Raw genomic sequence first — 15,415 nt, forward strand, 5'->3', positions numbered from 1 at the left:
GACAGTCGGCTCACCTGTATGAGTTTTACTCTTGTCACAGCTTTTGCTACAAACTTCACCAGTAACAAGTAATTGGTCTTTTTTACAGCATTTTCTGCTTAATTTTAGATTTTCATTATCTGTAGTTTTTTTTAATCAAGTCAAGTAATTATTTTCTATTAATTCTGTTTTGCTATTATTTAGGAATTTTATTTGCTAGACTCCTAATTCTCGGTTACATTTATGTTCCCACAATAATTATTCTGACAATCTCTAATTTATGTATTTTATTCATATACAATGGGTTCCTAAAGATGATTTTTTTAAAGCGTTTGCAGTAAGAAGCTGCAGATATTCTACCAATCGGTGGTAGCCAGTGCCATCTTCTTTGTGGTTGTATGCAGGGTGAAGTCTGCGGACACCAACAGGATTAACAAACTCATCAGGAAGGCTGGCTCTGTCCTGGGGGCGGAGTTGGATTCATGGGAGGTGATCTTGGAGGGGAGGATGCTGCTCAAACTGCGGAGCATCCTGGACAATACAGCTCACCCCTTCCATGACATACTGGTCAACATGAGGAGTACATTCAGCAACAGATTCAGTCCCACCAAGATGCAGTACAGAACACCACAGGAGATCCTTCATTCCTGAGGCTATCAAACCGTACAACTCCTCCCCTTCTGTCGTGGAGTAGACTGACTCCCACCCCCCCTCCCCCAATCCTTTCCACTCATCGCTTTAATTTCATGTATCTTGTGTTTTAAGACTGTTGGCAGATCAATTTCCCTCTTGGGTTCTATCGTATTGCATCGTATCATGTTGCATTTGATTATCAATTATGATTGAATGAAACACCACGGAAACAAGCCCTTTGGCCCATTGAGCCCACACTGACCATTGATCACCCTTCCACTAGTTCAATGTTATCCCACTTTTTCACCCATTCCCTACACACTAAGAGCAATTTACACAAGCCAATTAACCTACAAACCTGCACGTCTTTGGAATGTGGGATGAAATCGGAGCACCCAGAGGAAATCCACGTGGCCACAGGAAAAACGTGCAAACCCCACACAGTCAGCACTCAGGTCAGGATCGAACCTGTGTCCTGTGCTGTGAGGCAGCGGCTCTATCAGCCATAAGATCCTAACTTACCTGTAAGATATTTGTTCCTGCTTTTACATTCTTACTCCTGTATTATTGATAATTGATCAGTACTAATTGTTAATTGTTAAATGTGTAATATTACTAACACATTATATTCCATAGGGATGTAAACAATATATTTTGTTTATGCTGGAGTCTTTGATCTGATACAGAGCATATGACTGAGCCCAATATCTGTGTGTTGTATTCACAATGCAGACAACCGGTGCATGTCTTAACACGAGTGAAGATTTCACTCACCACCCTAATGTCTCTTTTGGCTTTATGTCAATTATTGTCCAATTATGATTCTGAAATGTGCCTTGGGACATTTTCCTTAATGTTTAATGCAAGATATTAATATTTTATTGACCGATATATGCTCAATGCCCTGACAGATGAAGGCAGGTATATTATATGCCTTTTTTCTCTATCTACTTGCATTGCTTCTTTCTGATAGTTATGATTATGAATTTGGATGCCAAGAATATAGAGTCATAGAGTGATACAGTGTGGAAACAGGCCCTTTGGTCCAACTTGCCCACACCGGCCAACATGTCCCAGCTACACTAGTCCCACTTGCCTGCGCTTGGTCCATATACCTCCAAACCTATGTTGGGATAGTCCCAGCGTCAACTACCTCATCTGGCAGCTTGTTCCAGTATGAGCTGTTTGCTCGGGCCCAGTAACATCTTGCGCCCAAACACGTTGCAGAACGACCGTGGAATCCACCAGTTCTTCACAACAAGCTGAAGCAGAATCTACCAGAATAATGAGTGGGCTCCCACCATCCTCAGGAAACATACAATCTTTACACTTTGTTGCTTACTGCAAGGCAATTTTGGGGTCTCTTTGATGTTAAGCATAAAAATAAAATACAATCTTTCCTTGAAAAATCAAGTGAACAGCAACGTGAAAAGTCAACAACATCATCTACATCATGAGAGCAATTAAAACGTTGCGAGCATTAGGAGATTAGTGGGAATTATGTAGGCAAGTTTGAATGGGAGGGCATCAACAGTAAATATTAGCTCTTTATCCCCCAGCTAGCCTACCTGCACTGTATTCCTGCATTTCCCATTAGTATTATACTGGGGTGGTAGCTCAGGCAACAGCACATTCACATCCACATAAAATTCTTGCAGGTTCAAAGCCCCAATGCAGAACAGAATGTGCATGACTCAATGTGCCATGGAGTCAGAGGTATTGCCTTTAGGATGAGTTGTTAAACTGACATCCCCTTGCTCTCCCTGGTGGTCATATCAAATTTTAAGACACCAATTCAAAGAAGACCGAGGATATTTTCCCTGGTGTCTCGGTCAATGCAAACGTGTCATTCATGTTGAAGAAGCCATTATGAATGTCTTGATGTCTATCTTAACGACGGTGAATAAGCTATTTGACCTGCACTTTCCTCTTTCCATAAGAACAACATTGTGAATGGGAAACAAAATGAATTTCTGATCCAGACTAATGAAGTTCATGACTTGAGGTTGAAAATGTTCTGCCACACATCTGTAAGTTGCATATTTACAACCGTGATTTCACAAACCAATGTCAACATTTGTCAGAGGAAGCCACTGAGGTTTTCCGAGAAAACAGTGATGATTTTCCGATGTGCTCTAGCACCAGCCAACCTCGCTCCTCGCCAAAATGTACTTTGAAACTTAGTCTTCAGGCATCTGGTCTCAAAGAGAAAAGGAAAACCAATGTTAGATTGCAACAGCGGAACAGTTATGGGAAGGCAAAGTTGCAGAGGAACTCAGCAGGTCAGGCAGCGCGTATGGAGGGAACGGACTGGCGACATTTTGGTCAGAATCCTTCTTTAGACGGAATGAGTGGGGGGGGGGGGGGTAGATAATTGGAAAAGAGATCTATGAGTAGGGCAGAGCATGACAAGTGATAGGTGGATACAGGTGTGGGGTGAGATGGCTGATCTTCATATGGGCAGAGATAGCGACATAGACCAGAGGTGAAAAGTATGACCCGAGCTGCCTATCCATACTACTCTTAGCTGCAAGCAGTACACGGCAAGCTATGTTATTCACAATACAAATGTAAGCACAACACCTCTCATTCATCACCATGAAGGGCCTAACTGCACAAGGTGATGGACAAGTATTTGTGATGAAGCTTTGCTAATGCAAGCAGGCAGTCATCTCCTGCCAGATCTTGTCACAAATGAGAAATGTCAGTTCTGCACCTACTTGTTATTAATGCACGTGTAAATTACGATGAGTGGAGCTTATGTAAAGCAAGTTTCCATAATTGACAGGACTATGGCTAAATGCAAATTACAAATGTTCTTTATTCCTAGGATCTCTATATTTTTCAAAACTCCAAGGTTTTGGAGTTTTTATTCATTTATTCATTATTCAAGCCGTCTTTATTCATTTTCTAGTGTTCTTATTCGCTCACCGGAAATCCAGACTTCTTATTAAATGACACCAAGTGCTGGAGTAACTCAGCAGGTCAGGCAGCATATCTGGAGAACATGGACAGGTAGTCGACTGTTGGGTCAGGACCATTCTTCAGACCTCTTATTACTGGATTGACCCTGTGCTATGTAATAAATAATTCTCATTGCTAGTCACACATCCCTCCATAGTCTCAGCCTCCATAACTTTCTCCTCTTCCATAACTACTTGCACTTCATCCATTTTGTCACTCCGACACTGGTGGCCATGCCTTCAGCTGCTTGGACCCTGGCCTCTAGAAATCCCTCCCTTAGCCTCTTCACCTCTCTCTCATACTTCAAGACACCCATCTAAAGCACGCTAATTTAACCAGACTTTGGTAATCTGAACTAATACCTTCTCAGTTGACCCAGAGCAGCAATTTGTTTGGAAATATTCCTTTGATGTGCCTTTTGTAAAACTAGAGATAATGTTAACTATAAATGCAAGCTGTTTTTGTATTTACAAAAGTAATTTATACTAATGAACACTAATGGTGATGTGCTAATATTACTCGTGCTTTAACCTTTTGCAATTGTTCTCCCCTTCAATTCTCTCTACATTTGTTTTGTTGCTTCACAGCCAAAGGTGATTGCGTCTTCACATGAATAAAATGGAACACATTTACAGGAGAATATCAATAAAGTGAGAGAAAAATGTGTTTCATTTTATTCCAGTAAAGTTCATGTAAATTCATTCCACTTATCTGCCAGACACGATTATCTAGGTAAATTTATTCTAAGCAGAACTCAACGGGGGTTGATTGGTTCAAATTCAGATTAATTTGCATTAGAGTTTCTTTGCTTTAATAGAATGAAAAGCAAAATAAATCAAATGCATTTTTTTGTTGCAGTTTATGATCATTTGTGACGTTGACAAGCTTTCCGACTGGGTTTAGTTTATATACATTTACCACCTTGGTGATACAGAGTGGGGATGAAGTTCTAAAAATTGATGTGGACACTGGAGAAAACTCCCTGCTTTGAGATGGTGCCACACGATCTGTTCAACAGTGCATCAGTCCCTCATTCACTGCAATAAACTCCACCACCATCACCATCACCAATGGACATGGATGGGAGGGATATGAGCCAGTTGCATATGGACAAGAATGGTGTAAATTGGGCATCGCAGTCGAGTTGGGCCAAAGGGCCTATTTCGTACTGAATGGCTTCATAACATCACCAGTGCCACATCAGGATACACTGTTCATTCAAGTGGTATGACCTTCTGCGCAGCCTCTCAATCCACTTTCCATTGCTGATATGTCAGTCTCCTGCCTCATTGAGGAGAGCCAAGGTCAGTGGAGTTGACGAGCCCATCTTGAAACTTGAGCCCCAAAATCTGGGCTGTTACGCAGGTACAGGAGTGAGGGAGTTTCTGCACTGTTTGACATTGTATCTATCAAGTGAGCTGCTAATATTAGGTTCTGAATGCTCTCTCATGTGCAGGGAAAATGGCACCATGGGTGGTGCAATGGTGCAACTCTACAAGCTGCACCCGCGCCACTCCAGAGACCCAAGTTCAATCCTGACCTCAAGTGCTGTCACTGGAGTTTGTATGTCCACCCTGCGACAAGTCAAAATGTAAAAACAATGAACTGTAGATGCTGGTTTATGTAAAAATACACAAAGTGCTGGAGTCACTAAGTGGGTCAGGCAGCATCTCTGGAAAACATGGATGTGACATTTCAGGTCGGGACCCTTGATCGGTCGGAAGAAAGATCCCGACCCGAAACATCACGATCCATGTTTTCCAGAGATGTTCCCTGACCTGCTGAGTTACTCCAGCACTTTGTGACCATTTGGGTTTCCCTTGTGTACTCTGGTTTCTTCTTGCATTGCAAAGACATGCAGTTTGCCAGGTTAATTAGTGGTATAAATTACCTGTAATGTGGGAAGATGAAAAAATGTGTGGAGAATGTTATTATTGTAAATTGGTGTGTGTTAGCCAGTGAGGACTTAATGAGGCAAGGACCTGTTTGTATGACTCAATGAGCATGTCATAGAAGAGCAGGAGAGACCCCACAATGCCAGCCAATATTTATCGCTCACTGCGAGACGTGCTGAGACATGCACAGAACATCAGCCCAGCCTCTGCCTCCGAACCAGTTCTGCAATCTGTCAGCACCATCGCACTCTGCTTCTGAAAGTCACTGAAGCCAACATATTGAATTTCAGAGGCAGACTACAAAGTACTGACACAACCTCACAGTGCCCTTGGTGCTACTGATCAGTAATTACTTTCTCAGCAACAATCTCCAGCGCCTACTTCCCTGCGGAAATCAGATTGACAGTGAGAGAAAATCTCTCTGGTCTAATTAACCTGTCCTATTCAGTAGCTTGAGATGCAGATATTCCCCTCTCATCTACAGCCGCAACCTCTCCTGGGAAAGATGGGAAGAAAATTAATTAATTCTGTGGTCAATTTGCGAATTTTAAAAAATCTGGAAATTTGGATGACTGAAGCCAGGTGATTAGCTCCCTGGCATCAGACATAGTGTCAGATCGAAGCAACATCTCAGCCTTTGGGAACTGACTCCCTTCTTGATTCACAGCACGATTAATTTTGCATGTCGTTTCTTTCCTGACAATGAAAACTAACTTCAGCAGGGTTAATATTGTTGTAGTTAGAATAATTCCCAATTCAGACAAGTTCAGGCACGAGTCCTGTTCCTAGCTCACATCACAGGGGATGGGACATGACTGCTGGTGACATGAAGTACATTTCTTAAGTTTGTTTTCTGTTCAGCTCCTGTGGTGATACGTTACAGGTGCCTAATGGTAAAATAAATTAGTTCCAACAAGCATATTTTCTGGTTCTTGATGTAAATGTTTCAACAGAAATTCAGAACCAAATGTCAAAACATCCAGACCATCACTCTATGGTCCTCCGAGGTGTCCTTTAAAATCCACCTCTTTCCCTTGTGTGTCTTAATTTCAATGTCTTGTTGGACTTTTTACTACAATGATAATACTACCTAAATGCAATTGTGTTGTGCGTCAGCTCAAGACAACGTTCAGGAAAGGGAGTGGCAAGTCATGTGTTGATCGTGGAAATGCCCCAAAATTGCCATCTTCAACCATGGAGTCAATGAGCCGAACCTTGACATTCAATACCATTACAATTGGCAAGTTTCCCATTGACTACATTCTTGGGATCACCATTAGCAAAAAACTCAACTGGACCAGCCACATAAATACTGTGGTTGCAACAGTAATTCAAAGGTGGAATATTATTTGACAAGTCTCTCACCTTATCCCAATGCCTTTCCCCCATTGAAATGTGAGGAGTGTGACTGAATCTTAATCACTGGCCAGGACGAGTGCAGTTCCAACAACTCTCAACAAGCTCGACACTACCCAGGACAAAGTTGCCTGCATGATTGGCACTCCATCCGTCGCCAACACACTAGGAGCAATTTATAGTGGCCAATTAACCAACCAATCCACCTGTCTTTTGGATGTGGGAGGAAACTGGAGCACTTCGGGGAAACCCACGAGGCCACAGGAAGAACGTGCAAACTCCACATAGACTGCACCGATGGACAGGGTTGAACCCAAGTCCCTGATGCTCTACGAGCTGCCTTTTAGATATGCAAGAGCTCGTGCCATTGTATACAAGAAAACGCTGGAGTAACTCAGTGGGACAGGCAGCATCTCTAGAGAGAAGGAGTGGCACTGGGTGACGTTTCTTCAGACTGAAGAAGGGTCTCAACCCAAGACGTCACCAATTCCTTCTCTCCAGAGATGCTGCCTGTCCCGCTGAATTACTCCAGCATTTTGTGTCTATAATCAGTTTAAACCAGCCTCTGCAGTTACTTCCTACACAAGAAATTCAGATGGGTATCTGAAACATGAACTGAAAATGTTAAAATGTTGAACAGGTCAGGCAGCGTGTGTGGAGAGAGGAACAGAGTGAATATTTCAGGTGAATGACCCTGCATCAAGTGCAAAGGGGTTTTAAGTAGCAGAGAGAGGAAGTGGTGGAGAGAACAGAGGGAATGACTGTGCATCCATGCATTCATTCAGTGTTTTTCCGACAGGTGATGCTTGACTGCAGACTGTTCAGCATTTTCTCTTTGTAACTTCACTGAAATATACTGTATGCATTCACTTCTGGCAGTCAAGCCCAAATTATTTGATTGAATTGTCAATAATCAATTCAGATGTTCAACGAAATGAATAAATGGCAGCTAACAGATGAAGAGAAATTCACCTCATGGTGTGTTTTACATTTTCGTTTGCACCCTTCCTTAACTCTACACGCATCGATGCTCCAAGTTTAAAGTGAGATGAGCGTTCAGGCATACCTTGAATTATTCCGATACTCAGATGAATAAAGATCTCATTCATCACCTACCCACCCTCTAAAGAAATTCCTCCTCATCTCCTTCCCGAAGAAACGTCCTTTAATTCTGAGGCTATGACCTCTAGTCCTGGACTCTCCCACTCGTGGAAACATCCTCTCCACATCCACTCTATCCAAGCTTTTCATTATTCGGTAAGTTTCATTCTTGTAAACTCCAGCGAATACAGGCCCAGGACCGTCAAACACTCATATACCTCCCATATCCTAATGACAGCAGATTCCTAGGCTAATTGGCCACTAAATAATTGCCCCTCATGTGTTGGTGAGTGGTAGAATCGTACAGTGGGGAGGGAGGACTGGATTGATGGGAATGTGGGAGAACAAAATGGGAATAATGTAAGTGGATATTTGATGGTCCATCAGTGTTTACATTTTACATGGTTACGGCTCTAAGCCTTGGTGTAGCAGCATTGCATCTTGTAGAAAGTACCAATGAGCTATAGTTAAAGGAGTTACATTTAAAGTGCTGAATCAGAAACTGATACAAAATGTTGCTTCAAGGCAAGCTGCTTATGCGCTAGGAAAGTTAAACGAACAACAATACAACACAAGAACAGGCCTTTGAGCTCACCATGTGTGGTGATGCATATTTAAACTGAGCTCATCTGCCTGACCATGGTTTATATCCCTCCATCCCCTGCAGCTCCTATTCATATACCTATCTAAATAAGACCATAAGACAGAGGAGCAGAATTAGGCCATTCGGCCCATCGTGCCTGCGATCATGGCTGATATATTTATCCTCTCCATTCTCCTGCCTTCTCCTCATAAGGCCTCCTAAAGGTTGTTACTGTGGTGTTGGAGTGACCCATACCCAGGCAACGAGAGAGAATACTGTCACATGAGTAGTGGATTGTCTTTGCCGAGTCAGGAGGTGAGTTGCTGCCGAGCCTGTGATCTGCCGCTGCTGATGCAGCTTTTATGAAGCTGCTACAATCAGGTGTCCTGTCAGTGGTGAATCTGAGCATATTAATGGTGGGAGATTTGCTGATGAGCAGTGGCGGACTGGGTCTAAAAATATTGGTTGCCAGGAGACAAAGGGGGCCCACTTCATCAGGGGCCCACTTGATATAGGGGGCCCCACTTCATCAGGGGCCCACTTGCCATCGGGCAAGCTGACACCCTTGCCAGACCGCCACTGCTGATGAGAATGACAATGAACGTCAAGGGATGGTGATTGACTTTTTGCTTTTTTTTAACCCAACAACGCAGAAGGAAATTAACTTTGGAACCACCCAGTCCGTTTATTGCATTCTTGTTGTTGTACAATGCTGCACTCCAACCCTCTCCATCTCTGTAGCCTTCATTGTTACCCAGTGCACTGACTACTGCAATTTGTTATGTGCCTTTGTGCATCATGTCAATCAAAGCTGAACGCTAAACACCACTGAATTGTGCAAAGCTCTTTAAACAAAGCCCTTCTCCTCAGTATATCTTAATTCCCACACAAAATTACACATCCTCCACTGAGACTGTGCCTCATTAATAAATATTCTGGACAGCCGAGGCTGTACAACCCTTCCCATTGGGATTCCATCAGTCACCGCAGCCCAATTTAAATAACCCTTTGATTGCTCTCTGCCTCTTAGTGTCAAAGCAATTCCCTGTCCAATTTAGCATTTCATCAATGATTCATGAACATTCACCTTTGTTGCATGTCTTTCACACAAGTCTCTGTCAGAAATCTGAAGGTCGGCATACATTATCAACTAAGTTTATTTTGATAGCTTACTGATGAAGTAGCTGTTAGTGTTGAGCAAAAAAAAAACAAATTGCTGGAGGAACTCAGCAAGTCAGGCAACATCTGTGAAGGGAAAAGGACAGATAATGTTTTGGGTCAGGACCCTTCAGACTGAAGAACGTTCCATGTTACGGCACCACAGTGAAATAGTGAAATCTCCGCAAAGTATGGCCACTTTGAATAAGTTGTCCTCCTCACTCTGACGAGACCCTCTCTCACAATCCACCTCCCATCCCAACCCCCCCCCCCCCCATCTGTGATTCCTGCTGCTCTGCTAACGTGTTCTCACTCAGACTCGCTACCACAGCTACTTGTCCTTCCTTGTAAGCCTGAAGAAGAGACCTGACCCAAAATATAAATTGTCCTTCCCCCTCCACAGAAGCTTTTGACCCACTAAGTTCCTCCAGCAGTTTGTGTTTTGCTCAGGATTCCAGCATCTGCAGTCCCTTAAGGCTATGAGTACATCGCTTCCCTTTCATTAACTATTACTTTAATAAACAGAAGCCAAACTAAAATGCTGGGAGTAAATTCCAGGTTGAAATCATTGGAGAGGTTGTGAAAGGCCAGAAACAGTGATGATCTAATCATCCTATCTGCAGTGATGATCTGATCATCCAACATTGGCATCTTGCCTTCATGAGACAAGCTGGGATTTCAACTCATTTCTCTGGATCAGTGCCCAGACCTAAAGAGAGTCAAGAGTGCACTATTTGTCATTGGTCCCGAAACGGAACAATTAAACCCTTACTTGCAGGAGCACAACATACATGCAAACATAGTACTAAGCAGACAACTGCAATAAACAAGAAAAAGACATTCAATATATAAAAACAAACAAAAAAAGTGTAAAGACAAAAAGAAAGCCCAAAGCTCAAAGGAGCAAAGAATAAAACACAAAGCACCTCAAATTTTACCCACAAATAGTTTTATAGACAGTGCTAGGATTCAACAATTTAAATTAAGTCCATTTTTAATTAAGACAAGGAGGGCTGTTTTGTCTGTGAACTCACCAAAAAAAAAAAAGTCACGTTCAGAGGCTTGGGTAAATACACTGGTTTGGAATACACACTGGTGGCAGGTGATGCTACACTGGACTGGATCACCAAGTAAGAGTGAGGTGGACGTGTTCTTGGATAAAGACCTCTGCCGAGAATGATTACCAGAAATCAATGAATGTATCAGCCAGAAACACTGGTACAAACAAGTTGTTTCCCTGAAGGGCAGTTGCTCTGTTGTATGTAATGATTGAAAGTACTGCACTGAATGTGCCCAGTCACCCGAGATTTTTGATTACGATTTCTCCAAAATGTCAGATTGCACGTCTGAACTCCAGTAGTTGAGGAGCAGAGATCTCTTGCAGCTAAATATTGGGAAGCGACATCTCCATCACAAGCCCTGGTTCACAGCCATGACCGAGGAACAGCTGGATGTGGAGGCTGCAGGTGTGGAAGGTCAGGCTAAGTGGATCCCTGTCCTGGTTCTGGGAGGGAGGATGCCGGGAGGAGACTTGCGAGAAATGGAATGAATGGATTGAGGCTCCTGTCAATGACGATGGAGAAGAATCCTCAGCAGAGGAGAAACACACTTTAGAAGCATAGGTGTGGAAAGTGGGGATGTCGGCTCGGATTTCACAATCTAATTGCAACATCGACATATCAAGATGGGAGAATGGAACAGCCATTACTGAGAATGGGGTGGGGGGGGAGCATAATCAAGGGAGATGGTGGGCTGATAATGGATGTGGCTGCTTGACTATCCAAGGAAATCTAGAAAGCAGAAGGGGAAAAAGAATCAGACCAGGTGCAGGTGATGGAGGGGAGGAATTTGGTAGGAGGGTCGATTCATGATTTAACTTCAGGGTGAGAACAGGAAGTCAATCTTGTATATTCACCATGAACTGGGGAAAGAGAAGGTGAAGGACCATTAAGCAGAACCGAAATAAAATAATTTACGCATATCCACACTGACCAATTTCCATTGTGGAAGAAGTGAGTGAATTTAAGGATAGTTTTTCTGCTTCAGTAGGCATTGGTGACGTTTTGGGTCGAGACCCTTCTTCAGACTCTGGTTTCGACCCGGAATCTCACCCATTCCTTCTCTCCAGAAATGCTGCCTGTCCTGCTGAGTTACTCCAGCATTTTGTGCCCTGCTTGTGCCAAGATGCTGAAGCTCTCTGTTTGGTCAGGAGCAGGACAATCGGCCTGGTACGTTAGAACCCCATTACCTGCCTTTCCTGCACACCTTTTATTATTGTCACCTGAACTGAGAGACAGTGAAAGGCTTTGTTTTGCCTGCCATCTAGATAGATCATACCATACATGAGTAAAATCAAATCATACCCGTGCAACACAAAAAAAGAGTGCAGTGTTTTAGAAACATAGAAACATAGAAAATAGGTGCAGGAGTAGGCCATTCGGCCCTTCGAGCCTGCACCGCCATTCAATATGATCATGGCTGATCATCCAACTCAGTATCCTGTACCTGCCTTCTCTCCATACCCCCTGATCCCTTTAGCCACAAGGGCCACATCTAACTCCCTCTTAAATATAGCCAATGAACTGGCCTCAACTACCTTCTGCGGGAGAGAATTCCACAGATTCACCACTCTCTGTGTGAAAAAAGTTTTCCTCATCTCGGTCCTAAAAGATTTCCCCTTTATCCTTAAACTGTGACCCCTTGTTCTGGACTTCCCCAACATCGGGAACAATCTTCCTGCATCTAGCCTGTCCAACCCCTTAAGAATTTTGTACGTTTCTATAAGATTTTGTGCGTTTCTATAACATTTGATGCTACTCAACATAATACAATCCAAGACACAAAGTGATGGAGTTACTCAGTAGATCAGGCAGCATCCATGAGGAACATGGATATGTGACGTTTTGGATCGAGACCCTTCTTCAGACTTCAGCTCTACATCTCTACAACCTTTTGGATGAAAAGTTGCTTCCTAATGCCTCTTCTGAATGGTACTTTTAAGTTATTACGGTTTCCCAATCAGTTTTCCTACTTCTACCTTCTGAAATCCTTTGAACGTTTTCAGCATCTAAATGGGATAAAAGGATTAGAAGAGCACAAGCTATGTTGATCAAATCTATCCTCATAGTTCACTCTCCCAGCCAGGGTATCGGGTGTATCTGTGGAGTAATCTCTCCAAGGTGATGTTCTTCTGAAGGAAACACGGGGTAGGAACAGTTTCCCTCATTGTGGCTTCTACAACATTAAAAAACATTTCAAGGTACTTTGAAGAAACTATTTTAAGCAAAACGACACTGAGCCGAGAAAGAGATATTAGAGGAGGTGACCGAAAATATGTTTAAAGATGTAAATTTTAAGGAAGGAGTGTAGAGAGGATTAAGAAGTGAGTTGCTGAACTGGGAGATTTGACACTATAGGCACAGGCGAAAGGTGGAATGTGGAAGATCAAAGTAGTCCAGATGAGAATTTATAAAACATTAAAACCGATAGAAATGGATTCAGAAAATATAAATGTATCGCTAAATGATAATTTTGTAGCACAAAGTAGCATCATCAGTGCATTTTACAGCCGTCATCAATGAGCACTCTCTGCAAAGTGATTGAGACGCTAACTGTTTATTTAGTAGCTTTGGAACCTCAGGACTTCCCAAAATCCTGTATGCTCAATGAAATACAACTCGAAGCGCAGACAATTGTTGTAAGAAATCTGGCCTCTAATTGACATAAAGCAAGTTGCCACTATCAGGAAAGTGACTAGTGATGTGACCTTTCTCATGATGGTGATTGAGGGGGAGACATGGACCAGGCACCAGGGAACACTGTGCTGCTGTCCAAAATAGTGCCACAGAGGTGGAAAGTCTCAGCAGAGTGAAGACGCCTCCAAAGGCACGGCACTCCTTCAGTTGTACATCATAAGATTTTCATGTGAGGAATGATGGAGGAGTAACAGGAGAGCTGTTCATGTCTGCACGGTGGGTTTGTCATCTCAGAAGTAAAAATAGGGAAAAATTGGAGTGTGTTTGAAGTGTCAAATCCTGTTCATGTTTATTGGATCGGAGCTTGGATTTGTCTCGTCAGATCAGGTGATGATCTGTTTAATGTTAGGGAGATTGATTTCATGTCAGCTGAGTATAATTATAGTCAAATTTTTTCAATGCTGATGTATTTACATTTTTTTTAAAGTGCAGTAATGTTTTTGAAGTCAAAGTGAAACTTAGTTACTGCACGGCAGACTTGACTCCTACATCAGGATGGAATGGTAGAGTAATTGTACCCATGTGGCAGTCGAAATTGAAGTACCAGTAATTAAGTGTCAGGCTTATCTGAAGAGGAGCCTCCAAGATGCTTTAGATTATTATCCCACTGTCAAAACGCATCTGAATCGAGACATGATGTGAGATGCAGGAGGCAGCTCGAAGTGCAGTTGGGCTGGAGAGATGTCGCAGGAAATGAGACATGGCACAACAGCAAATAAAGCATTGTATGTAGTTGTGGGTGGCACAGGGCAATGATCTCCCTACCTGATCTCCCGGTTGTTGAACACTTTAATTCTCCTTCTCATTCCCACAGACCTTTCTGTCCTAGGTCTCCTCCATTGTCGGAGTGAGGCTAAACGCAAATTGGAGGAACAGCATCTCATATTTCGCTTGAGCAGCTTACCGTCCTCAACGTATGAACAGGCATGAACATTGACTTCTCTAAAGTAACCCCGGCATTCCCTCTCTCACCATCCCTCCCTCACCCAAGTCGCACTAGCTTCTCATTTTCACCCAACAGCTAACCACGGCCTGTTTCCTTTATCATTGTTACTTTTTGCATATCTTTAATTCGTTGTTCTATATCTCTCTACATCATCGTCCATAACCCTTTCCCGTGACCTTCATTCTGAAGAAGGGTCTCGACCCGAAACGTCACCCATTCCTTCTCTCCAGAGATGCTGCCTGTCCCGCTGAGTTACTCCAGCATTTAGTGTCTATCTTCGGTGTAAACCAGCATTTGCCGTTCCTTCCTGCACAGTAAGCAGGAATTGTGTACGGTGATATGTAAATGATGCATTCAAATTAAAACCTGGAGGAGGCACAGAAGAAATAAATTGATCACCATTCCCTACTTGCTGATGTGTGGCTGATGCCAAACAGTTTATCTGTGCTTGCCACAATGAATTATACGACAGTTCCCATAATCAATTAGACTCGCAATTTATTTCCAATCAGCATCCTCAATTAACATCGTTTCTAATAGCCTACATTCTCAAGATTCAGTATTATTTACAATCAGAGAATTATATGACTTTAATATGCTAATTTGCTTACACAAATTGCATGTAATTAGTGTGTGATTAAAACGTTTCCCTTTTTGCCTGGTAAATAAGCTCTCCATGTTTAATGACGACGGGACCTGTCTCTTAAACTGTTAATTGAAGTAATAATTCTATGGCCAATCATAATTCTCGCTTTCAAAAACAAAATATTGTCAATGCTGGATATCTGAAATAAAACCTGAAAATCTTATAAAAAGTTACCAGTCAGGCAGCACCAGGAGAAATTGTTACATTTCAACTCAATTACCTTGCTGTTACTTTTGGTTTATTATTTTCAACTTGTGTGTGCTATCCAATTAAATCTTACTATGAGCACAATCGAGCCACACACAGTAGGTAGTGTAAAGAGAAAAGCAGAATATAATGTAACAGCTTTTTAGTGTTATTGTTACAGAGAAACTGACATTCCATCTAACAGTAGATATG

Source organism: Amblyraja radiata, chromosome 34 (genome assembly GCF_010909765.2).
Source record: "Amblyraja radiata isolate CabotCenter1 chromosome 34, sAmbRad1.1.pri, whole genome shotgun sequence".
NCBI lineage: Eukaryota > Metazoa > Chordata > Chondrichthyes > Rajiformes > Rajidae > Amblyraja > Amblyraja radiata.